At 43.0% G+C, this 26625-nt stretch overlaps 1 protein-coding gene across 2 annotated transcripts in view; it reads right to left on the minus strand.

Moving 5' to 3' along the window:
* Positions 1-26625, minus strand: part of PALD1 (phosphatase domain containing paladin 1) — a 179635-nt gene that overhangs the window by 130646 nt on the left and 22364 nt on the right. The window contains exon 1 of one of the 2 annotated variants that reach the window (XM_075258177.1): positions 1581-1907. The exons of the other annotated variant lie outside the window; for it this stretch is intronic. The gene's annotated coding sequence lies outside the window, so the exon portion shown is untranslated. Of the gene's footprint in view, positions 1-1580; positions 1908-26625 lie in introns of those variants that run through there. 2 annotated transcript variants of the gene reach the window in all.

Consider the following 26625-nt stretch of genomic DNA (forward strand, 5'->3'; position numbering starts at 1 on the left):
GTGGCAGGGATTTTGTGGTAGGGGGTCTGACTGGTGTTTTTCCTTTTAGTTTATATATTTGTTACAGGATCACTAATATTTTGTCTTCTCTCCAAAAATAAGTATTGAATTTCCTAAGTAATTTATAATCCCAGAATAAGCACAAGAAGCGTTTAGTTGATGAACCAGTCCTTGGGCCAAATCTCTTTTCCTCACAGTCTACAGGATAAAAGGATGAGCGGTGAATAAAGGGTTGGGTATAGAGTTTCAGCACAAGGAAGAGTGACAGGAGGAAACATACAACCACAATAGCTACTGCAGGGGGGTTGGGAGGGTTATAAAGGGGTTTGTAAGTAGTGGGCAGTATTCAGTGTGGGAAACTTTCAGACTGACTTATACAAGTATTCAGAACCATGTGTTGCTTTTCTTTCTGTATACCCAACTTTATAAAGCAACTAGTAGAACAAACTTCATTGGTACTGCATATCATTTAACCCCCATCCTGCTGGAAGCAAATATCAGACTACAAAGAAAGATATAAAAACTCAGCAAGAGGATGTTAAAGTAGAGTACCGCACTCCTGGAAGGGGAGCAGCAAATTAACATTCTGCTTTTCCAAGTCATGACCCAAGTTCAACAGAATAAATAATGATTGACATTTCTGCTTTGTCCTTCCAGAGAAGCTCCAGAGCAGATGGAAACTTTAATAGGCCTGTGATGGATCGCTGGCCTCCTATGATGACTGGGGCAGGAATAAAATTCCTTCTTCCGCAGTAACAATTCAGTAGCAGATAGAAGATCTCAGTTTAGTCATTGATACATACACTTGTGTTGTAATATACACATTCCAGGGTTCATATATAGAGGCCCTGTGAATCGTTGCCTGAAACGTGTGCAAAAATAAAATTTCTAAAATTTCTGTAAACACAAGTTTGCAAATTGTTAAAAGACCTGAAACAAGAGTAAAAGAAAAAAAAAAACTGGCTACTGCCTGGAAATGGCTATATGAGACAGCACAGAGCTATGATGCGATTCCTTTCTACATGTACAGATGGCCTGGATAACAATAAACACATGTGCTCAGGACTGTATAAATGCTGGTGCTCTAGGTCTCATTGCACACAGAGTATCAGATTGAGAGGATCTTGCCCACACTTTATGGACTGCAGCTGTGAATATATTAACATATAGTACAAGTATATTAACATAGTATAGTACAATGAGGATCATATAGGCGGCAGACTGTCCATATCAAAAGGGACTGCTTACAATGACCAAATACGTCCATTTCGGGACATAACGCAAAATGTTTTAGGAGTCACAATTGTCATACCATAAAAATTCTCTAAAGTAACTGTGTACATGACATATATAAATGTACCATTTGATTCCTATATGATAGTGCAACTTTTTAGACATAAGCTTGTGCCCATAATCATCTGTGGGGCGCTTTAGCCACCAAACATGCGCCTCATGTATTCATTTTGAATAAACTTAGTTACAAGACTTGTTGGTAACAATGTTACAGTCGCCCATATATTTAGTGTCCATGTTACTCCAGAAATAAAATAAATACATGAAGAGATAGTTGTCAGCAATACCTGATATCCAGCTGCCCAGCTGTTCATTCAGCTTCCTCCCAGCTCTGCAAACAAGGCTTAAATGAAACGTAAAAACCAGGAAATGGATATCAAATCTTCCTTTATCTCAAAGGATTTCAAAGCCCCTCATGCCTGATCCATGCAGCAACTCCGCACCAGTGCCCCAGTCCTGAGTATCACACAAGTTTCCTTCAAAGGAGTAACTGGGGGCTGGGCAAGGAGGCAGCAAAGCTTTCTGAGAAGTGTTTCCCCTGCTCAGGGCTGAGCACACTGAATTAGAGAGAGAGGCTCTGCTGAAGCAGTGTATTTCCCTTCATAATAGCCTTGACTGTCTGTATGCTGGAGGATGTGGGGGAGGGCTTACACAGAAGAAGGCCTGCTCCATCCGAGAGTTCTCGCCAATCGTATGGCTTGGCACTGCTGGCAGTAGCAGCTACACACACAAGCAGTGAATACACATGATGCTACCTACACAGAAGCAATCACAATCTGGGACTCTAGCCCTGCAACAAGATCCCGCACCTGATGCACATTTTCTGCACAAGCCTAGTCATCAGCACTGAACTGCCTTGTAATGCTCAGCCTGATAAGTGCTAGTGTGGCGCGTGCGTAAGGCTCTGTTCACACTATAAGGTTTTAGATACAGTTTTTAGAAATTTCTCTTCCAACATTTTTCTGTGAACATGTCACTCTTATTGATGTTCCTATAAAGCTTAATGGCAAGCTGTGTTCAAAGACCACATTGAAGCTCAGTCAGCTATAATTTTTTTTAGTTGTTTAAAAGGGGATCCCGCAAAAAAATACAGAGTGTTGTCCAGGCAGGCAAATTTTGAAAGTGACTTATGCATCTTACTAGACGTATCAGACATTTTTTGTTCCAAAATCGTGGTGCAATTTGATTACAAAGCTAAGGCCCAACGTAGCGAGCCGCAGCCTTAGACCGGGGGCCCCAAGGGACATAAACACCGCAATTTGCCCGCAGCGAAGACTCTGCAGGAAAAATTGCGGCGTTTTACAGTGCAAGCAAAGGGGATGGGATGACGTCATCGCGCCCACGTTCGGGGCAGAGGTCAAACTCTGCAGTCAGTGGAGCTGTGGTTGCGCGATCTGCGGCCTACCCTGACGGCTTTCAGCTGTATGTGCGTTTGCAGAGAGCAGGCACGGAGATGACCTGCTCTCTGCCTGAGCGTGAGGGGAGGCTGCTGGAGCAGCGCTGCTCTAGTGGCCTCCCCAAACCACCGCTCGGTGCTAAGCCAGTCCAGGACAGCTTGTCCTGGACTGGCTTAGGTGATCAAAAATGCCACCCTCCCTGGGGTCCTAACATAGCGCCGCCTGAAGCGCTTGCTTCAGGTCGCCTCATGGGAGGTGCGGCGCTGTGTATGATAGACACCAGGATAGTACTTAAGGGTTAACATCCATCACTTATGTGCAAATCAGTTTTGACAAATGTTAAAAATTGACACAATGGGGGTTATTTATTAACTGCGCCATTTTTATCAGAATTTTTTTTTACAGTTTCACCTATTTTCTAAAAGGAAAACTTTCATAAAATTTTTGCGCAAGTGTTTAATAAGGGTACGTTCACACGGCGGAAACCCTTTCCGCCGTGTGGCTTTTTTGCACGGCTAGCCGCGATGGGATGCCGATGCAGTGCATCAGCATTCAGTCGCGACATCCCACTCCTGATTAGGCCCAGATGCATGGGCCTAAATCAGGAGGGAGTCCCGAGCTGCAGACGCCGTGGCTGACTCAACCGTGGAATCCGCGTGAAGAAAGGGCATGTTGCTTTTTTTCCCACTAGCTGGAAAAATCTTTAGCAGGAAAAAACTGCTGGACACTCCCATTGAAATTAATGAGAGGTGGTTTTGCAGGCGAATTTTGAGGAAGACTCTGTGCGAACATACCCTAAATGTGTCCTATTGACTTCACAGGAGACTGTGTGGCTTTCAAAACAAAGATGTAAAATGATAATTTGTTTTTTTCTTTTTTTGATGGATTTGTAAAAATTCCAAGTGTGTCTCCAGTTTAGGGTAAGTTCACATGGGGGTTTTTGGACCGGATTTTGATGTGGAAATCCGCCTCAGAATCCGGACCAAAAAGCGCCTGCCGTGGCTAGCATTCCTCTCCGGTTTAGGCCCAAATGAATGGGCCTAGTCAGGAGGGAGTGTTGCGCCACACATTCCGTGGCTGATTCAGCCACGGAATCCGCGGCAAGGTAGGGCAGGTTGCTTCTTTTTTCCAAGAGCAGGAAAAAAATGCTTGTGGAAAAAAGAAGTGAATGGCTCCCATTGAAGTCCATGGGAGGCGGTTTTTTGAGCCGGATTCTGAGGCGGATTGCACGTCAAAATCAGGTCCAAAAAACACTGTGTGAACTTACACTTAGAGTAAGGGCATGTTCTGCAGCAGAACATCTGCAGCATTTGTGCTTAAAATCCATGGCAAAAAAGGGACCTCCTCACGGATCCCAACCTCCCCTTTCTGGGCCCTTGGCGGGTCTTACAGCTTTCCCATTTTCTCTCCTCGCTGCCCACCTCCGAGGGATTCGACAGACCCCTTACGGGCTGTAAAAAGGCTTATGCGGGTTCTGGACTCCTCAGACACTCCCTGTTGGAGTTCTACATGCTTCTGGTCTCCCCTCCTCCGTGCCACAGACCCCCCTTCCTGTGTAAATGGACTTGGACTTGTCTTTTTTGGACTCGCAATGCGCCAGGATCCTAGAGCTTGCTCACAAGAGCTCTGTGGCTTGTAAGTACCAGGAGGCGGGTTACAAGATCCTCACCAGGTGGTACCATGTCCCATCTAAGTTCCATAGGTTCTTCCCGTCCTCCTCCCCGATGTGTTGGCGCTGTGGTACGGAGGAGGGGATCCTTTTACATAACTTCTGGAGCTGCTCCACGCTGAGAGATTTTGGGATGGTGTTCACCGGCTGCTCTCCCAAATTTTTCAAACCACCCTTCCCCACTCGCCGACCCTCTTTCTGCTCCACCTCTCAGATGTTCCTCTCCGTGCCTATCGCAGATCAGCCTTGAGGCACATGATTAACGCCGTTAGGTATCCTGGCGCTCTCTCACCCAACCCGCCCTCTCTCCGTCATTGGTTCCGCAAAGTGGAAGACATTCAGAGCAGGGAAGATCTCATGGCGTCTATCAGGGATGCTCGGGAGGCGTTCATGGAGGCCTAGATGCCCTGGATCCTCGCTTAGGGGTCTCAGTGTTACAGAGATGTAATGGGTTGAGGCCTCGTGGTAAGCTGGATTTCCTGTTGCCGAGGGTCCCCCGTCCCCTTCCCTACTCTCCCCCCCTCCACTTCCTTCTTCTCTTTTTCTTTTTTCTTCCTTTTCTTTTTCTCCTGTTTGCTGGACAGTATCGGGGTATCCTTTTAGCTGATTGCATTTGTGCTGCCTTGTCTTGGTATTGCCTACTCTGTACTGTTTCACTTACAGCCCCATTGTGGCTCTTCGAGCCCGTCTATTATGTTGTTACATGATGTTTTTATTTAAAATGTTTTTGTTGTTCTTTTGCTATAAATAAAGAATTTATTTTTAAAAAAATCCATAGCAGAAAATAGCGCACCAAATGGTATGTTTTTTTGTTGTGGATTTCACTGGAGGAATGGATCTTGCATTACAAAGGTTGATGAAAGTTCACAGAAGTAAGTTGGCATGCTGTTTATTTAAAATTTCCATTGCGGGTTAGTTTCTGCTGATTTTTTTATGCAGTTTGTGTATGAGATTTGGGAAAATGTCATCTACATGTGTAGGGATTTTACAACATTGAGTTCTTGTTGGAAGTACCATATATACTCGAGTATAAGCCGAATTTTTCAGCCCAGTTTTTGTGCTGAAAAAGCCTCCTTGGCTTATACTCGAGTCAGCAAAAAAAAATTTTTTATTTTTTTTAAATTTTTTTTAGGAGGGGGGTCTATGACCAGCCACAATATTAATGTATAGAATCTCCCATAAAATAGTGCAAAAAATAAAAATAAATAAAAAATAAAAGTTCTAAATCACTCCTTTCCCTAGAATGCATACAAAAGTAGAAAATTACTGTGAAACACAAACACATTAGGACATTAGGTATCCCTGTGTCTGAAAGTGCCCGGTCTACTGAATATAGGGTATCTGCAGTGCTCCTGTTCTGTCGGAAATGGGTTAATAGGAGCACTGCAGATACCCTATATTCAGCCAGACTGAATTCCAAGTGGGGGAAGAAAAAACCCAGTCCTCAGGGAAGGGGCAGACAGATAACCAAAACACCCCCTCCCCTTCCCCAGCACCCAGCAACTACTGCACCCAAAAACTCAGACCATTTTAATTTTTGAAATTTTCCAGTAGCTGCTGCATTTCCCCCCTCGGCTTATACTCGAGTCAATAAGTTTTCCCAGTTTTTTGTGGTAAAATTAAGGGCCTCGGCTTATATTCGGGTTAGCTTATACTCAAGTATATACGGTATTTCTGGAGCATCATAAACCTGGCAAAAATGCAGAATTTCCGCTGTGTTCCCAGACTTAAGCTGTGCCCCCTTTTTAATATGGTCTATACACTTTTTAGACAGTGCAAACTGAAAATGCATCAGATTTACTGCAGTGACCCGCCATACATCATATGATATGCGCTGTCATCCTGAGCATTTTGTTGTTTTCTTCTCGATACTAAAAGGGCTTATATCTTTGGAACAGCTCAACAGATAAGGATAAATGAAATGCCAAATGCTCAAGGTGACAACAACTAACATACAGTATGACAGGTCATCTTAAAGGCCTAGTTCACATCTGCATCGGTAATCTGTTCGGGGAAGTCTGCATGGGACCCCCCCCCGAACCGACTACCGAACACATTTGCAAGCAGTGTGCAGTAAAAGCACACGGACCCAATAAACTATAATGGGGTCCGAGTGCTTACTGCACAGTCTCCGCAGGGAACATGCGGACAGGAAAGTAGATCGTGATCTACTTTAATGTTAGCATGATTCATGTGGGCAGAACGCGGAAAGCACATGGTCCCCATTATAGTCTACAGGGTCCATGTGCTTTCACTGCACACCGCTTGCCAGTGCATTCAGTAGTCCGTTTGGGGGTCCCCATGCACACTCCCCCAAGCGGTTTACGAAACACAAATGTGAACCAGGCATAACACACCTACATTTAACAAGGCTTTGTGTGACGCTATACTTGTCTCTCTTTGTATGCTATGAAAGTTGGGAGACGTGTACTGGCAGTGATTGATGTTGGACAATAACTCTGCTACATTTTTAGATTGTCCAGCATAAGATCACATACAGTGAAAATATAGCTGAGTATCTACAAGTAAATTTATGACTTTAAATTGTGGATTCTGCCAGTTTCCATCCTGAACATGTGAACATGCCTCTCATTGTATTATATGGGAGGTACAAACCAAAGTAGGACACTGAAAGAATAAGCATCCAGCTCAACCTTGACCCAGATTCCGTTCGTGATTCAGACGAAGAACCCGTGGTGTGAGACACTATGCTGACTAGGTCCATTGATCTGAGGTTAATCCGCAAGTAAAATCTCAGCAGAAGTCTGCCTCAATTTCTTCTTCAATTTCTACTGTGTGAACAGCACTTCAATTGCTAAATAAGTTATTGCTGTTGCTCAAATGCAGATGTATGTGTAGCCCTCCTCAACATTCAGCCTTTGCATTGCAAAGTTTCAAATCTGCAGGTAATACCCTCAACAATTGTCATAAAACTCAAGCACAAATCACTTTCAATTGTCATTTTTTTTTTACACAGCATTTAATTTAATGCCACACAGTCCACTGCGGGCTAGAAAACAGGCTGGCTAGCTATCTCTACATCAGATTTATCCAAGGTGGCTCAATGTCTTGCAGAGGGTTTGGTGTAGTTTTCAAACTTTGCATATGCAAAAAACAGCGGATTACAGGTGTATTTTTTGCTGCGTGTTGGTGTGCTGGGGAATGCTACCTGCAGTGAACACACTACATTTGGCCTTAGCCAAAAACCCATAATAAATGTAGTGCATGATACAAATTAGGCAGAAGGTAAGGTCCCATATTGCAGAAAATCTACTTTTTTTGTTGCAGAAAGTACTCCCCTTATATTTCCTAATCATTTTGCTATAAACATATGATTGGGAGGATTCCAACTGAAGAGACCCCCACAACTTCTCCATCTCGATTGATGAGACTATGTTGCAGTTGGGAGTGGTGACACTTTGTGGCTTGTGTCTCTTCATTTATAGGCATCAGCCAGTCAGATTCCCAAATATCAAGATTTAGTGGCAGAAAAACAGTGGTGGGAACAATACAGTAATGCACTTGTTAGCATTATAATTAGGAATTTATATTAAATGCCATGATTAAAACTAGTTGACCCTTGTTATATAAAGAATGTAATCTAATACTCCTGGTCCATGAAGCCGGGAGGATATTGTCTAATGCAAACAGACTCCCCACCCAGAATTGCAGCATTACAGACTGCTCAGATCATTGCTTCAAAAAGGACCTTTGGGGGCAACATGGTGGCTCATTGGTTAGCACTGCAGCCTTGCAGCGCTGAAGTCCTGGGCTCGATTCCCACCAGGAACAACATCTGCAAGGAGCTTGTATGTTCTGCCCATGCCTGTGTGGATTTTCTTCCATCCTACAAAGACATACTGATAGGGGAAAAAATGTACATTGTGATCCCCATATGGGGCTCACAATCTACATAAAAAAAAAGGACCTGTTACACCTACTCCAACTCTTTGCGTTATTTAATCACTCCACTGATTCCAGCGCAAGCAATCAGTACTGCTAATTTCAGTACCCAATATGCTCTAAGGTGGGTGGTCCCAGCGTGTCTGCTCCAGGTCAGGACCGCCCACTTGACAGTACGTAGCCTAATTAGCAAAAGCAGTGCTGAAAATAAGTGTATGGATTGCACAGGAATGATGGAAGCTAGAGACATTATTCCAACTGCACCAAATATCAGTGGGATAGTGCCTATTAAGGGATACAAAAAACTGGAGTTTGTGGAGGTGAAAGGTTCTCTTTTTATATAAGGCTGCGGTGTGGATCCTGTCTCATATACAGACTTATTACAGAATAGTTGCAATTTATAAAGGCTTTAAAGAAAGGCCAGCTGATCGACAGACCTATTGTTCTAATGTATATGGGCTCTCTACAAATGGACTGTGAAAGTGTATAGTATAGTATAATATAGAACAGTAGTAACTCTGTCAGCTAAACTAATTTAATTTTACATCTCAATCTTGTTTACAAGGAAATGCGAACAAATTTTGATGACTAAAAATGACTAAAACACACATATATTTTGTTCTTAAAAAGATGGCTCAAAGTAATGACAAAGACATGGCAGGATATGACCATCAGACAAGCATGCGTTGCTTTAATACCCCAGGGTACAACTTCCATTGTGTCAAAAGAAGGTGAACACTATAAGTTTCCTACCCTTTGCACTATAAATATTTGTCTAGCCATGTAAGGGCACACAAACACTAGTGTTACAAAGACTCTTTTCCTTAAATTTAGAATCACCAAGAAATTAGGTGTTGTTTGCAAACTAATAAAAAGTTGTTGTGTCTGTGGTAGTGACCACTATTGTTACAGTATGGTTATGATCATTGCTTCCTTTCTTATCCAAGTAAGGATAAAGCCACGGATGAACATCTTAAAAGTTTCTAAACAATGGATGATTTCAGACAAACTTGCCAATTTCGGGGTCCCCAGATGGCTGCACGATCCATTTGTTCTTGGGTAAATGAACCGAGCATGCATATATATGGAGAGATTGTGTGAGAGAACTGTCAGAACAAACTCAAGGTGTTTTCTGAGACTTATTAATTACCTAAGAATAGGTGTTCAGTTACAAATAGTCAGGGGTCAGGCCATGCACCTACTGAATGTGATGGCACGTGATCTGTGAAGCAGTGAACCAGTGTTGTTTAGGGAGTGGTGCTCCTGTTTCAAATAGCTGATCCACATTAGGGCAACACAGTGGCTCAGTGGTTAGCACTGCAAGGTTGCAGTGCTAGAGTCTTGGGTTCAAATCCCACTAGGAACAACATCTGCAAGGAGTTTGTATGTTCTCCCTGTGTTTGCGTGGGTTTCCTTTCATTCTACAAAGACATACTGATGGGGGGGAAAAGGGTACATTGTGATCCCCATATGAGGCTCACAATCTACATTAATAAAAAAATAGCTGATCCACAGGGATTCCAGATGTCATACCCTGAGGATCTTCAATTGTTGATCTATCCTAAAGATAGGTCATAAAAAAAAGATTCCAGAAAACGTCTTTCAATTGTTCAGTCAAAAGGTATCTTCTGTGTATGGCCAGCATAAAATTGCCCACACACATTAGATATCTGTTAGCTAAAAAGCTCATTCATTGGGAAGCCATCCCTTTCCTTTTGACACCCCTGAGGCTGAGAGAACAGGGTAAAGGCTGAGTTCACACGTAGTAAAGTGAAGTGTGATCTGGCACGTATACGGAGTGTCAGCAGTTTGCGCGCTCAAAAAGACCTCTTTTTATATAAGGCTGCGGTGTGGATCCTGTCTCATATACAGACATATTACAGAATAGTTGCAATTTATAAAGGCTTTAAAGAAAGGCCAGCTGATCGACAGACCTATCGTGAAAGTATATAGTATAGTATAGTATAGTATAGAACAGTAGTAACTCTGACTGCTAAAGTTACTTGAAAGTGATGTAGTTTGGATTTACCATTCAAGATGTTTTAATTTTGCGTCTGTAATTTTGCGGGCGCAAAATTACGCGGCGTATTCGCTCGTAACTCTCATTGAAATCAATGGGATCTTTTTGAGCACACAAACTCTGACACGCTCCACTTTACTATGTGTAAACTCAGCCTAATACTTCACTTCCAGAAACCTCTGTTGAAAGCCTAGGTAAGTTATAATCCAACTTGTCCTACCCTTCTCTCCTTGGCAGCTGTAATTCTGAAAGAGTTGGGAGGTCCCAAAACACATAAGATGATCAGCTGACCTGCCTGAAGTCAGTAAATTTGTCATTAATTAATCTAATGTGTTTGACCAACTTTACTCATACAAAAAAATCCAACACATATAAAAAAAAATCCAACACATTCACCATGGTAACATACAAACAACTTCATGATCATTGGGCTCCAATGCACATTAACAATGTTAGATCCATCTCATTGTGAACTTTTTGATCAACTCCTTGACCTTCGTCAGCAAGGTTTTCTAACATAAAATTATATGGGTTTCTCTAGTCACTTGAGGTGTCCAACACTAAGCACAAGCACCGCAGAAGGAAGAAGTTGTGCTTGACATATATATAACTTTTTACTTGTATAGAAGACCATGAAGATTCAAACAGATAACTAAAATACCAAAGATAAAATGAAAGATTTCTGTGTTTTCTATTTTTCGTAAGGTATTTGCGTTAAAATGAAAATTGGCCTTAATTACTCTTGTGTTTCTGATAGTATTCTTGCAGAAACTTGCAACGTGTTGTATTTCTTCTTCTACTTTTCTACATCAAATGCAGAGTGAGGTGAGAAACCAGGTGGGCCAGGTCCACTAGATTCACTATAACTCACACCAGAGAACTCTGCTGGCTGGATTAAGGCTGAGGCCCCACATTGCGGAAACGTAACTTTTTTGGTTGCAGATTATGTTGCGTTTTTTTGAGCCAAAGCCAATAATGGCTACTAAAGGAATGGGAAATATATCCGAAGATCTTATACTTCTACCTTCTGCTCAATCCAGTCCTGGCTTTAGCTCAAAAAAACAAAATCTGCAACAAAAAAAAAGTTGTGTTTCTGTAATGTGGGGCCTCAGCCTTAATCTGAGGCCAAGAGCATCTGCATGTGCAAGAGTCACTAAGAGGCCGGAGTCTCTTATAAAGTCTAGCGAGTTTGTCCACCTGGTAGTGAATGAATAACGCTCCGTTCCTACGGAGTAACGCGCCGCTCATTCTGACACGTAAACACGTGGCAGAGTGAGGCACTTCAAAACAGATCCCATTGAGTTCAATGGGTAGCGCGTGTAAACCGGGAACGGAGCCTTAGACTGGCAGAAGGATTGCCAATTTTAATATATACCCCGTATGTCCTTTTGGTAAGTTGCATTTTCATCCAGTCTTGTTGCTTTTGGCAAGCAAATTTTTTATTTCTACAGCTGCACAGAACACTGTGATGTTGAATGTCACTAATGTAACAGACAAAAGACATTTGATGTATTTTTTGGTTTGCAAAGGAAGCCTTAGAAGACAACACCCAAAAGGCTAGATGACATAAAAGACAAATCTAGCTATGTATTGAAGAGAATATTGAGTTTCAAGAAGTTAACTTGCTATTTATTAATCAGTTATGAATATGATACTTAATAGCAGTTCTATAAACGCATTTGGGAGCCGTACCATTATGGAACCAGGACAGAAAGACCCCATATAAATATGATTTTCTCAATACGGTTGTCCAGGAGTTGGACAATTTACGGAGGAGGCCAGAGAAGGTATAACAAAAAAAACCGAAATCCTAAATACATGTTCCAGGTGGTCCAGTGTCCACCACTGCTGTCCATTTTGACCCGCCACCAGAAGTCCTACTCCTCAAGTGACTGCTGAGGCCAATCAGTGGCCTCAGCGGCTAGAGGAGGGGGCTCAGTGCAATATGTGAGCAATGTCACTGGGTCCTTTTTACCCATCACTGAGGCAGTGCAGAGCAGGACTTCCGGTGACGAAGGCATACCCAAACAGACACCAGAGCCACGGGGACAGTTGAGTATGAATTTTTATGTGTGTGTGTGTGTGTGTGTGTGTTACACATTCCCCTGCCTCTTCTGTGATTTGTCCAGTTCCTGTACAAACCTTTTAAATGGGAATAATGCTCCGTTCTCACGGAGTAATGTGCCGCTCATTTAGATACGTATACATGTGTCACAGCGCGGCGCTTCAAAACAGATCCCATAGACTTCAATGTGTGTCGGTCTTACGCGAGCTACACATTGAAATCAATGGGTTACAAAGCCTCCCATTGATTTCAATGTCTAGTGCGTGTAAGCCGGCACCCATTGAAATCATGGGATCTGTTTTGAAGCGCCGCGCTCTGACACGTGTATACGTGTCTAAATGAGCGGCGCATTACTCCATGAGAACGGAGCCTTAGATTTACGACTTTGATGTTATTTAGACAAGTTATTTTCCAGCTGTAGATTCTCAGAGACATTATATGAGTTTTTGCTGTTGGTAGCCCCAAGGTTATCTGACATTGCCAGGAGATCTGTGGTTTAGGAAAATAAAGCATTGTCTTTTAACCATTGGAAAGAGGGCTCATTCACACGCTGCAGTCAAATCAGTTGTAAGCAGATTTTAATAATACATTATGTGGCAAACATATTGTCATTTGACTGAACTATTTACGGTAAATACAGCCTTAATGGACAATTAAGTGTTCTAGTATTAAAAGCTATATCTGATGTGACTCCCAGCTCTCGCTAATAGAAGGTCCCCAAGCAGGAAACCTCTGTCAGTTAAACGTGCAAGAGACACATATGCAAAACAATTTTAATAGCTATAACATGTAAAATTCTATGGGGGAAATTTCTCAAGCCTTCTATGCCAGTTTTCTCTCATATAAGGCATGATAAGCAACTTTATGCAAAAGTTGTGAGTTTGCACAAAAAACTAGCTTTTTCCTCTTTTACATCACATTCACCACGTTCCTAAAATGGGGCATGGTGAGTGGCGTAAGCACTGCCACCAGCCCTGTTAGATTTACTGTCGTTTATGCCAGTTTGCCAAGTTTTGCCTCTGGACTCACAGCTTCCCACATGGACCCATGATGATACATGAGCGTGTGCATGGAGCCATAGAAAATAATAGGTGAGTGTGCCAGTCATTAGAAAATACCGGTAGCACATATTCATGGGCATGGAACCTTGCAGCTGGTCAGTAACTTTGTCCATGATATAAGACACTTCTATTTCCATTACATGTGCCGATCATTTAATTTTTGTTTTATCTACTAAACATTGTGATCACTAAATGGCGTAAATAAAAATGGCACAACTGTTTATTTTAAAGAGGACCTTTCATCAGTTGGGGCACATGCGGTTTTATATACCGCTAGAAAGCCAACAGTGCACTGAATTCAGCGAACTGTCGGCTTTCACAATCTGTGCCCCAGATTAAGAGCTATCGGTGCCAGTACCATAACTCTTCACCATCAGAAGGGCGTTCCTTACATTCAGTCAGGGACGTCCTTCTTCACAGCAGCACCCCCTCCCTCTCCTCACAGACAGGTACTGGGGGGGGGGGGGGAGTTCCTCCCTTCTCTCACAGTACAGCACTATAAAAAACAAGAAAACTTGATGATCTTCAGTAGTTGATACCTTTTTAATGGCTAACTCATAATGATGACAAATGGCTGATGTTTCGGCACCTCTAGGGTCCTTTATCAAAGTAAATTTAAAAACATTTCTGAAGGATGCATATATATATAAAGAGCAGGCACAAAGGGTGTTAGATTTCAGGAGGAAGGGGGGGGTGTTAGTAATTGGTAGAGACAATGTAAACACTTACAGGTCCTTATCAGTTCATACGTTACTGTAAAAAGACATGAAACTCTGTGACTCGAGTGTTAGAAGCAATGTCATGAATTTATACTCATGTATGCGTCTTTCTCTCTTTGATCTGAAATTCCCTCTCAAAACCAAAATTTTCATGTGATCGGTGATATTGTGGTCCCCACTACAAAAATGCTTTGACACGGGAAGGTCAATTCTTTGTTCATTACCAATCTACCAATCTGTCTCTACCAATTACTAACAACCCCCCCCCCCCCTCCTCCTGAAATCTAACACCCTTTGTGCCTGCTCTGTATATATATATATATATGCATCCTTCAGAAATGTTTTTAAATTTACTTTGATAAAGGACCCTAGAGGTGCCGAAACGTCAGCCATTTGTCATCATTATGAGTTAGCCATTAAAAAGGTATCAACTACTGAAGATTATCAAGTTTTCTTGTTTTTTATATTTCCAACCCACTGGCTAACACGGTACAACAACAAACATTTTCCTTATACAGCACTATAGGCACTGCTGTGAGGAAGGGCATCCCTGACTGACTGTAAGGAACACCCTTCTGATGGTAAAGAGCTACGATACCGGCACTGATAGCTCTTTACCCGGGGCACAGATCAGGAAAGCCATCAGTGCGCTTAATTCAACCCACTGTCAGCTTTCTAGCGGTATATAAAACCGCATGTACACCAACTGATGAAAGGTCCTCTTTAATCAAGTAATAATAATCTGGGGTCTAATCTTATATGGGGTCTGTATATATGTAACGTTCTCCGTTTATAAAGGCTACACACCTTAAAAGGCCACTCCTACTTTGCTACAAATTGCCATTGGAGAATCACCCTGTGAAGGGCCAGTCCCTAGTTTCCTTTACTTCCCAATGATGTCAGCTATACTGCCAGCTACTACAAAGACTCTGCTACATTCCCGTCATCTATTTCAACAAAGTATAAATGACAAATGTTCATTTTTATATAATCATCTACAAGGAACATGATATTTAATGGTGGGATGACTTCTTTAGTAATAACTAAAAGAATAAGTAAATATAATTAGTTAAATTCTAAGTACAGCACTGATAGAGCCAGGGCATAATCTACTGCTGTGTAGGTACTGACATCGAGAATACAAGACGCGTACAAATTAGGTCTTCTTAGTTTAGCTTTACTCCCATCTAATGGCAAAGACTAAAATAGCAAAAAATATTGGCTAGTTATAATCGTATTTGAAAAGTTCTTACAGTGTTTGTATAGTTCCACAATAATGTCCAGAGTGATAGGACATGGAATTGGTAACTTTATATATCACAATTCATAATATATTATATATTCATATAATATAATCACAATTCAGAACAGTGGCTGCGCAGTCAAGGCAGGTGTAACATTTCTGCCTGTTCAGGTCTCTGTGCCACCCTTGGATCGCACGCTGCGGCGCAGGAGGAGAGATCAGTTTAATTCTTTGTTTAGAGTTTTTCGTTGCACTGTGTGAATACTGCTCCATTATCTGTCCTCTGTAATTAAATTTCCAGCACACCCATCTCCTGCCCCTTGTTTCCCTCTATTCATCAAATAGTTAATCTTAGCCTTGCCTGTGTGATTGACAACCTGTCTACCAATCAAGCCTAGGGCGGGACCTGGGCTTCCTATATACAGGCCATTAGCCCACACAGGCTTGCTGGCTATTGTGACTCTGTCTTAGACTTTGTCCCTGCTAAGGGCTCGTTCACATCAGCGTTGTGAACTCCGTACTTGAGGTTTCCGTTTCCTGCATAAAACAGAGGCAGGAGACGGAAACCTGCAGGAGTCTCTCTCACCCATTCATTTGAATGGGTGAGAGAGATGTCCGGCCATGAGCGGCGGTGAGCGTTTTATGCTCTCCGCCGCGAAACCGGGTTTTATAATCCGGACACAGAGTCGGACATGCAGTACTCTGTGTCCGGATAAAAAAATCCGGTTTCGCGGCGGAGAGCATAAAACGCTCACCGCCGCTCACGGCCGGACACGGTCTGAGCTTTCCGACTTCTGGCATGCAGAAGACGGAAAGCTCAGAACGGACAGATGAACGCAGGTGTGAACCTAGCGTAAGCTCCTCTTTCTGCTACTATTGTATTTCTGACCTTGTGACTTCTCTTTGGATTACAATTTTGTACCACTTTGTCTCTCTGACTTTGACCCTTGGCTTGCTGACATAGATTATTATGGGGAGCGTTTGCTTTCCGCGCGGAGTCCACACGAGTCATGCAGCCAGGAAAGTAGTTCATGAAGTACTTTTCTGTCCGCTTGTTCCATGCAGACACCGCACGGAAATCACATGGACCCCATTATAGTCTATGGGCAGTGGCGTAACTAGGAATGTCAGGGCCCCATGGCGAACTTTTGACATGCCCCCCCCCCCCCCCGACCAACACCAAAGACCTCGACCAACCCCCTCCTACGTATTCCTGTGCGCTCTATTATGCCCCATAGTGGCCCCTGCACACAGTATTATGTCCCTTACTGGCCCCTGCACACAGTATTATCCCCCATAGTGGCCCCTGCACACAGTATTATCAAGCTCACCACTTGTCAATGTGTTCAGTATGCGGACTCCCCGAACGGAATATTGAACACAGATATGAACCAGGCCTTACACTGCACCCACTAGAATCAATAATAGTCCACTCATTGCATTCAATGCCAATGTCACTTTTGAGCTAAGAGCAAAGGTACTTAGGAGCCCAGTGCAGATGTCAAAAAGGACACTTTTTTGGCATCTGTCATGGCTATAGAAGTCTATGGACCCTTTGTATTGTATGCCCTGATGATTATGCCAATTGTATGGCCACACCAAATGTGGTATGTGTCTGTGATGTGGTGAATAAAATCTGTGTATATAGCTAGCTCTGGTCTATAAAACAAACTGCAGCACTGGATCAGTACAAGTAAAAAACAATGTATTTGAATTTGCTATGTAAATATACATAACAATTTACCAAATTTATTTTGGGTGTATACCATAGGGGCTTCATTTCTTCACCTCAGACAGCAATATCTAGGAAATCTCTCTCCATAAACCTAATTTTTCCTTTCCGCGACTTCCTTCCATCCATCCATTTCCTGTCTATTTTACTATTTTTTAACAATATCCTCCTAATGAAACCTACTGTCATCCAAAAGCATGATCCCATGTGAGAAGACAGTAAGACAAATGGTTCACCCATGACCTAAACACCTTCCAAGCAATACATAGAACATCCATACAGATTCGACTACTTCATGAAGATTCTGAGAGTTTACTATTGGTTTATCATCCGCCCCAAATATAATATTAGGTAAGATAGCAAAGTACAGGAAAATGCACTTATGGAGTTCACATGAAGATTTGGCTTATCAGATGGGCAGATATCCTGGTTTCCTCATCTTAAATGGAAGGAGGTGGTCCAAAGGTCATGACAAGAAACAGGTCTTTGCTGGTCTGTGAATCACATAAGTTGAAACACGATTTGGGGGTGTTAAGAAAATGCTGCAGCATGGGACCAGTATCCCCATAGTCAGGAGGAGCCCTGATGGTATGTTGCACTCGGCTTACTTATTCATTTAGTTATAGGCATATTATAACTAAGCGCACTGGGATTTGGTGGGAGAATTAAAGGAGTCAAGCCCAGTTTGTAGTTTAGACATGTAGTGACAAGCTAATAGAGATTTACAAACAGTCCTGTGTGAAATAACATGAACTTTTCAGCAGGATTTAAATGGAGTCAATCTGAACTAGGAGAATAAAACATTTAGTTATATTGTGTATTATGTATGAATATATTGATACCAGTTGGGGGGGGGGGTGTTCCTCACAGTACCACACTGTGCAGTGACACCGCCATGTGACACAGGCAGTGGTCAGACCCAGTTATTAATTTATTCATACTATAAGAGAAATAACGGCTAGTTCACACAGAGTTTTTGACAGCGGATTTTGACTTCAATGGGAGCCGCTTACTTCTTTTTTAGCAGAACAAAGAAAGGACATGCCCCATCTTGCCGCAGATTCCGCGGCTGACACAGCTGCGGCGTCCGCAGCGCGAGACTCCCTCCCGAATAGGCCCATTCATTCAGGCCTAATCCGGAGCAGAGTGCAGTGAGGGGATGCCGATGCATTGCTGCGGCTAGCCGCGCGGTATGTTCACACACAGAATACACTTCCCACCGTGTGAACATACCCTAACATAGGAAAGATATGATAAAAGACATCCAGAATCATTGTTTCATGAAGAATACATGTATTTACAAAAACAATCATGTCATGAGGGGTAACAGGTCACCTTTAAGGTCAGCTATAGTGCCAGGTTTTGTGTAACTGTAACCATTAGGAGTCTGAGCTTTGTTAAACGTAGTCTACCAGCACCAAAAATGCTCCTAAACCACTATAATGGCATTGTGAGGTTGTTAATGACATAGGGAACATAACTTTTTTGTGCTATGTATGGTACAGACATGCTAATGGGAAGATCATTTTTTAATCTACATGCAAATGAGCTGTCCAGGACCACAGAGTCATAACTGTCATTCTGTGCTAACCCAACTACACGTAAGAATGGCTTCTCCATCAGATACGGCTGTGCCCCGGGTGCAGTGAACAACTCATTTGCATACAGATTAGAAATAGTGGTCCTATAGTTCTCTGCACGAATGGAGCAACAGATGTGCATGTGCATTGTGCTTCATTCATGTCTATGGGATGTTCGTCACTTCATTCCTGCAGAGAGCTATAGGACCCCTGTTGTAGAGATCCTGTGGATAGAGGGTAAGTGTCAAAAGGGATCCCCCTCTCCCCATTTTTATGTTTATGTATTTTCTGTCTATTACTTGATGAAATGCTGAATTTGTGACTATAGCTGGACATATACTTTAGATCAGGGGTAGGGAACGTACGGCTCTCCAGCTGTTGCAAAACTACAATTCCCAGCATGCATACTTGCTCTGATGTTCTTGGAATTCCCATGGAAGTGAATGGAGCATGCTGGGAGTTGTAGTTTCACAGCAGCTGGAGAGCCAAAGGTTCCCTATCCCTGCTTTAGATATATCTCAGCTGAACTGATCGCTATTGGATTGTTCAATCAACAGCTATGCCACGTGACCTTAGCTATATACATGCACACTCGACTGAGCATGCATGTGTACTCTATAAGGACATGGGAGTAACAGGCAACCAGCCACAATTCACCAACTCATCACTTTTCAGAATGGAGGATCCTGACACCAGTGGGCAGATGCCAAGGTAGCACAATACATTAGATGGTTAGCTGGTCCTGGCAACATTGGCACATTTGGTCAACACTCATATAATGTATATGGCCTCCTTATCAAATTGAAACACATCCCGTACTAGTTTAGGGATATCTGACCTGATTTAATTGTTCTGATGTAACATTTACATTGTCATCACTGTTTACTCTCTACTATCACCATCCCAATTTTTTCTTACTTTTTACTCTAGAATATAAAATTTATGATTAAAAGTTGCCATTTTTGTCACACAGCTGTTTTTGTGACAAAACATGCCTTACACACCACTCTTCTGAAAGTTAGGACAAAGCTTAGCGGGAGAGGGCATGGTCTCCTCCAACCTGTCAGAAACTGGCATAAATTATAGCTCAATGTATACCAGCTCCTACCTTCCATTCTGCCCCAGAGGGCAGAAGATGTAACTAAAGACACACGAACCTCTTACTAAATTAGGTGAATCTTGCTCTGGCTCATGGGAAATCAAGACTAGTCTAAGAAACTAGAGTTTAGATAAATCTTCCCGTATTACGTTACTCTCTACTGCAGCCAGTACTCGTGTCAGTCCTCATGTTTTCTCTCCATTCTGTGACACATATGATAAAATGTCCTTGGCATAAAATTAAACCATGCAAATATTGTTCCATAGCAGTATCATTGAGGAAGTAAATGAATGCACACCTGCTGTATCAGTTATAACCAGAGATCACAGGCCGTAATGATCATTTGTTTCAGTTTTACAATGCAAAATATCATTCATCAGAATAACCTAAAGTGAAATTGATAAAAAATAAGATTTTCATACGCATTTGCCTACAGTACTGAAGAACACACTATTACAGTATATACTTTTATTCATGATAGGAGCAAAGTTGTGTTTGGAAGAATCAACCAAAGATCTTGAGGAACAATAGCATTGTAAATTTTAACATTTCCAAACCTTTGAGCTCATAGAAGATAAGTTGTTGTCAGAGTTGCCTGGCAGCAGTTTATTCCTCTCTCCCCATTACAAACTTGCAAGCTGTGCCGAGCATGCATGTTTATGCTCAGGCTGAATATGATAACTATTTGGTACAAACTCTGATCTTAGTTTCTGTAGCTAAACACTATGTTTAGAGAGTGTGAATACTCCAGATACTCCACATGAAAACTATCTTGGTAGGGTTAGATAGGGGTAACTGAAAACTGAACAATGACACCCCTGTTGTTTCAGTGGTGACATTAGTGAGGTGTGGGAACAAAGCACAATATGACAGTCAGATGGCGGCTATAAGTCACAATGCAGTAGGTTACTTTAAGGTAACAAAGCTGCAGGGTGAGGTCAAGGCAGAGTCAGAAGTCTATGTCAGAGGTCAAACCAGGGGTGAACCGTAGATGACAAATCCAAGCAGAGAGGTGAGAGGCAGAGTCAAAATACAAGAAACTGGGTCAAAGACAGGCAACCGTAGATGAATAAATGAAGGCTAGAGGCAAAATACATCAAACTGAGATTCAGGAAAGGAGGATCAGGAGGACTTTGCCTGCTCTAAATAGATTTGCAAGATTGATTTGCAACCATGTGATGACTTCCATTGACTGGTTGATGTCCAAGATATGGAAATTATATTTCCTCCCCATTGGGGACAGGAACTGATGTGACTCCATTTGACCATATGTATAAACTCCTCAATCATTTGGTTTGGATAAGTTAAAGGGTCTCTATCAGCAAACTTTTGCTGTATGAGCCCCACATATGCGTGAATAGCCTTTTAAAAAGCCATTCAGGCACTGCTAATCTTATTTTAAACCCCTGTCCCGTTTTAAAATAAAACTATAAAAACATATGTAAATCATACCTGAACGTGCACGGTGGGCGGTGATTTACGATCCAACGTCATCTTTTGGCACGCCTACCTCTTCTTTCTTCTTGCAGCGACGCCCTCTGGTCCTGGCTCTTCCACGCCTTCAGCGTCCTCTTCTTCCAGCGTGGTGGCTTCAAATCCTGCGCCTGCATAGTAGTGCTTCCCTCCGGAGCGCTATAGCGCAGGCTTCGGTGCCATTTTTAGCAATGGCAGTTCGCGAGCGTACTGCACATGCGCAGTATGCTCATGAAGTTGTAAGGGGAACTGAGCATCCTGAGCGCCGAAGCCTGAGTAGTAGCGCTCCGGGGGGGAGCACTACTACGCAGGCACGGGATTTGAAGCCATCACGCCGGAAGAAGAGAACGCTGAAGGCCTGGAAGAGCCAGGACCAGAGGGTGTCGTTGCAAGAAGAAAGAAGAGGTAGGCGTGCCAGAAGATGACGTCGGATCGTGAATCACCGCCCACCGTGCACGTTCAGGTATGATTTACATATATGTTTTTATATTTTTTTTAAAAAAAACAGGACGGGGGTTTAAAATAAGATTACCGGTGCCTGAATGGCCTTTTTAAAGGCTATTCACGCATATGTGGGGCTCATACAGCAAAATTTTGCTGATAGAGCCCCTTTAAGCACAGTAGGTTGCTTGTAGTAGTAGTAGCAGCAGTAGTAGTAGTAGTAGTAGTAGAAGAAGATCTCAAACAAAATAAATAAATTGGACATGTTTAACTATAACATGCATGCCTATTATTTCCCCCAAGGCAAATGTAAGGTTAGCTGCTACCATGTGTATAATAGATTGCATAGAAATCAAAGAAGTCATTGGGATTTTTGAGCAAAAATTATTTTAATGGTAGCTCAGTGGCAAAAAACAGTAGTTGGGTCAAACATGAGTAATTTGCTAGAAGATGCCCAAATGCCCAACACACACCGACTTGCAAAGTCAAAGTAGCCCTGGTAAAATGAGACCCTCGGAGTATATTATATAGAAGAGAGGGCATATTTCCCATATGTTGAGCTCTGAGGGACCTACTTAATTGCAGCCCCGAAGGCTTTGCTATGGATGAACTCCTATTGGGAAACATCACTCCTCAAGCAGTCACTACTGGGCCCTGAACTCTGAGGAGATGTCAAAGGTCCCCCTACCACATAAAATATACTATTATTCTCAATGGCAGGTAGAGTTTCCATTACAGATTTTGCATTGGGGCCCAGGATCTTCAAGCCTTAAAGTCCGCTGCTATACTTCCCATGCTCATACACAATTCTTTTCAATGGTCTAGCACGTGGCCTATGAAAAAGAATGGAGGATCATAGAGATTACCTCTAAGGCAGCAAGATCCTTTACAGTCTGCCATTTGGCATTGCCATGAGCAGTCTATAGGTGACATCATACCATACACATTTCCAAAGCTGTTATGGCTTGTCTGGACATGGACAGAGGCTAGTGATGACTCCTCATTTCTCTAAGATTTCACATGCTACTTCTGAGACATACCTGCAATTAATGGATTAAGATATTCTGACTTAAAAGGCTTCTCTGAATTGGATTAACTGCTGTTTTCAGCTTTTCACTATTGACGTGAATGTTACAGCTGGGTATATAGCACTGCAGACTAGGATAATAATTCTCCCTTACAGGAAGTGTGAGGCTACAAGTTAAAAGGGATTTTCTGGAGGTCTTATTAATGTCAGCTGTTGTCACCAGGGGAGCCGCAATGTGAGTGCTGTGATGATGGAAAAATACTGAAATCAATCAGTCCATTGAGAGTATATATTAGTATACATTGATAATTCCCAATGAAAGAGGATTGGGGACCTCTACATATAATACAATACATATTGGGGACACTTATTACGCATTGTTTGGGGTTGACCTGGAGCATGATACTCCCAGTTACAGTCTGAACTTATGTTTGCCGGGGTAGCCTTCACTATTTTCAGGTGTCATGGAGACGATTCATGGTCTTGTCCCACTCTCTGTATGGGATGTATCAAAACTGTGCCTCCACTCACTCAATTAAAGGGATAAATACACAATACATATGAACTATGCATAATTGTCAGACAAACACAAGATATATATATATATATATATATATATATATATATATATATTTATTTTGCATGTTAGTTTTGCAGTAGCCCTATAGGATGATGCATGTGTATGGAGAAGGCGGTCAAGGTAGCCATAGGTTGAAATACCGACCAACAACTGTGGCATGTGAGTGGCCTGTGTTACTGTTCTGTTGTCTAAATACCTAAATAAAGATGCTATACAGTACCACTATACACCTAAAAAATAATACCATGTATAATGATAAAGTAGATGTGTCACACAATACCAATACCAACATTCACTGCTACAATAATAGTGACCATATAACAGCTCTACACAGAATGTCACCTAAGAACAGTGCTGTTCTATATTGTAGTATCTTGTAAAGTAAATAATGGTAAGATACATGGTGACCACAAGCCTCAGGTTTCAGTTCATCTCCAGCCTTCAGTAGGGAATGCCCCTAAGGATTACCCTTCTTGTCATATTTTCCTATCTAGAACTGTCATTGCCATATTCTAACTGTATTCCATTCTGCAGCACCACAGAGTTTAATATGTCATTATTGACAAAATACTACACCAATCCAGGCCAATAAGTACTATTTGATATACAACAAAATTCTGTTGTATGTATGTATGTGCATTGAAGGTACATAGTAGATGGGGAGCCCTGTTACAGATTTGGCATCTTACATATACTGTACACACTTTTGTAGTTTCCTATTCATATTATACCAATGACATAAAACTATAATTTTATTAAAGAGAATACATAATCCATTCCAAATCAAGTTTTACACTGGTTATCAATATTGCCTCATTTCCTCTCCTGGGGTTGTCCACAATCCTTCCTTCTTATTAGGTTAAGGAGGATGTAGGATGTATGACAACTTACACCAAAGGCACAGAGGGTCTGTGGAAGCTTGTGTACTGGAGGAAAGATGCATTTCCTCTAGTGATGATACATTCAGGGCCGCCATCAGGAATTTTGGGGCCCCATACAGCCTAAGTGTCTGGGCCCCCCCCCCCTGCCATTGTTGCTTTGCGCGCCGCGGGAAATTTAGCCCCACCCACTGTTATGTTGACTCCGCCCACTCATTAATTTTCCATTTGCCCGCACACTGTATAATCCTCCTACAGTCACCCGTAAATTATATGTCCCCCTCCGTCTCTCCCCTAGCTTCATATACACCCTTCATCTGCCCCCAGATTCATGTCCCCTCCATCTCTGCCCCTAGATTCATGTCCCCACATCTCTGCCCCGTTTCATGTCCCCTCCATCTCTGCCCCCAGATTCATGTCCCCCCAGATTCATGTCCCCCCTCCATCTCTGCCCACAGATTCATGTCCCCCCATTTCTGCCCACAGATTCATGTCCCCCCATCTCCATACCTCCCAACTTTTGAAGAACTAAAAGAGGGACAAAATGTGTGGCGCGCTTAGCGCGCCGCAGCAAATTTAACCTCGCCCACTTTTGTGTTGACTCCCCCCACTTGTTAATTTTTCATGTGCCCGCACACAGTATAATCCTCCTACAGTCACCCGTAAATTATATGTCCCCCCTCTATCTCTCCCCCAGTTTCATATACACCCTTCATCTGCCCCCAGTTTCATGTCCCCCTTCCATCTCTGCCCCTAGATTCATGTCCCCACATCTCTGCCCCGTTTCATGTCCCCTCCATCTCTGCCCCCAGATTCATGTCCCCCCAGATTCATGTCCCCCCTCCATCTCTGCCCCCAGATTCATGTCCCCCTTCCATCTCTGCCCCCAGATTCATGTCCCCCTTCCATCTCTGCCCCCAGATTCATGTCCCCACAGTGTCATGCCGTCCCCTCCTTCATCTGCCCCAGTGTCATTCCGTCCTCTCTTTCATCTGCCCCCAGATTCACGTTCCACCTCCACAAACTTACCTTCTCCTCCGCTCCCTCGCCGCTCTCTGCGCGTCTCTCTCGCTGACACGTGCGGCTGAAGGAAGGAGCTGACACAGGTCAGCTCCACGCTTCGCCGCTGGGTGTCTCTCTCGCTGACACATATGCGGCTGAAGCGAGGAGCTGACCTGTGTCAGCTCCTCACTTCGCCGCTGCCGGCTCTCTCGCTGACACATATGCGGCTGAGCCGGGTTCCGGCTCAGCCGCATATGTGTCACCGAGAGAGGCGGCAGCAGCGAAGTGAGGAGCTGACACAGGTCAGCTCCTCGCTTCAGCCGCATATGTGTCAGGTCAGCTCCTCGCTTCAGCCGTGTATGTGCTCAACTCAGATCTGCGTCCTCTGGACGCAGATCTGAGTTGAAACAGGACATACAATGACTGCTGCCGGCGCCAGGGGGCCCGGGCCCCCCCCATTTTAAAATTTGGCCGGGCCCCTGACGCCAGTAGCAGTAGTACTGGCCTATCGGCGGCCCTGGATACATTCTCCTCCGTAATTTCCACTTTTGTATACACAACATGAAATGTCAAAGTATGGAATATGTGTGCAAATGTGAGTGTATATGTATGCTTCATAGTTGGAAGTGTATATGTATGCATATAGGGCTAGCCTTAACATGTGGAATCCCGGCAACCTCACCTGTAGCTAAGACAGATGGTGCCACGGACCATGACAACCTGGGCACTTTAAATTAGCACCCTCAGTTAGACACTTAGAGCTTGAACTTATGCATTTAAACAGGGCGCTGCCATATTCCTTGGCTTAGTGATTTGACATTGTATTATTTGGCCACTATGTAGTACATCATAAGAAAGGAGGGAGGAAATAAAAAGGCCAAAAAGAGTTTTAAAAAAATGACCAGTGCTTAACTCACCAGTTCCTGCACCTGCCATTCTACAGTAATGCCTGGTTAACATCTGTGTCAGTAGTCCATTCGGAGGAGTCCGCATGGGACCCAATAGACTATAATGGGGTATGTGTGCTTTTTGCACAATCTCCGCACAAGTCATGTGAACATGAAAGTAGATGGTGAACTACTTTTCTGTCCTCATGTTCCGTGCGGAGACCGTGTGGAAAGCACACATACCCCATTATAGTCTATTGGGTCTGTGTGCTTTCACTGCATATCACTTGCCAATACGTTCGGTAGTCCGTTCAGGGATTGTCCCCATGCAGACTCCCCCAAACAGATTACCAACGCAGATGTGAACCAGGCCTAACACTGCCTTGGTCGCCATGTCCAAATACAGGAAATGGCCCACTCAGCAAATCAATTGCTTCAATGGATCACTGCCGGGACCAATGATTGGCCTCTCAGCCATTTCCTATGTGTCAAGGCAGCGACCATGCTGGCCCTATATATATATATATATATATATATATATATATATATATATATA

The sequence above is a fragment of the Leptodactylus fuscus genome, chromosome 10 (assembly GCF_031893055.1).
Source record: "Leptodactylus fuscus isolate aLepFus1 chromosome 10, aLepFus1.hap2, whole genome shotgun sequence".
Taxonomy (NCBI): domain Eukaryota; kingdom Metazoa; phylum Chordata; class Amphibia; order Anura; family Leptodactylidae; genus Leptodactylus; species Leptodactylus fuscus.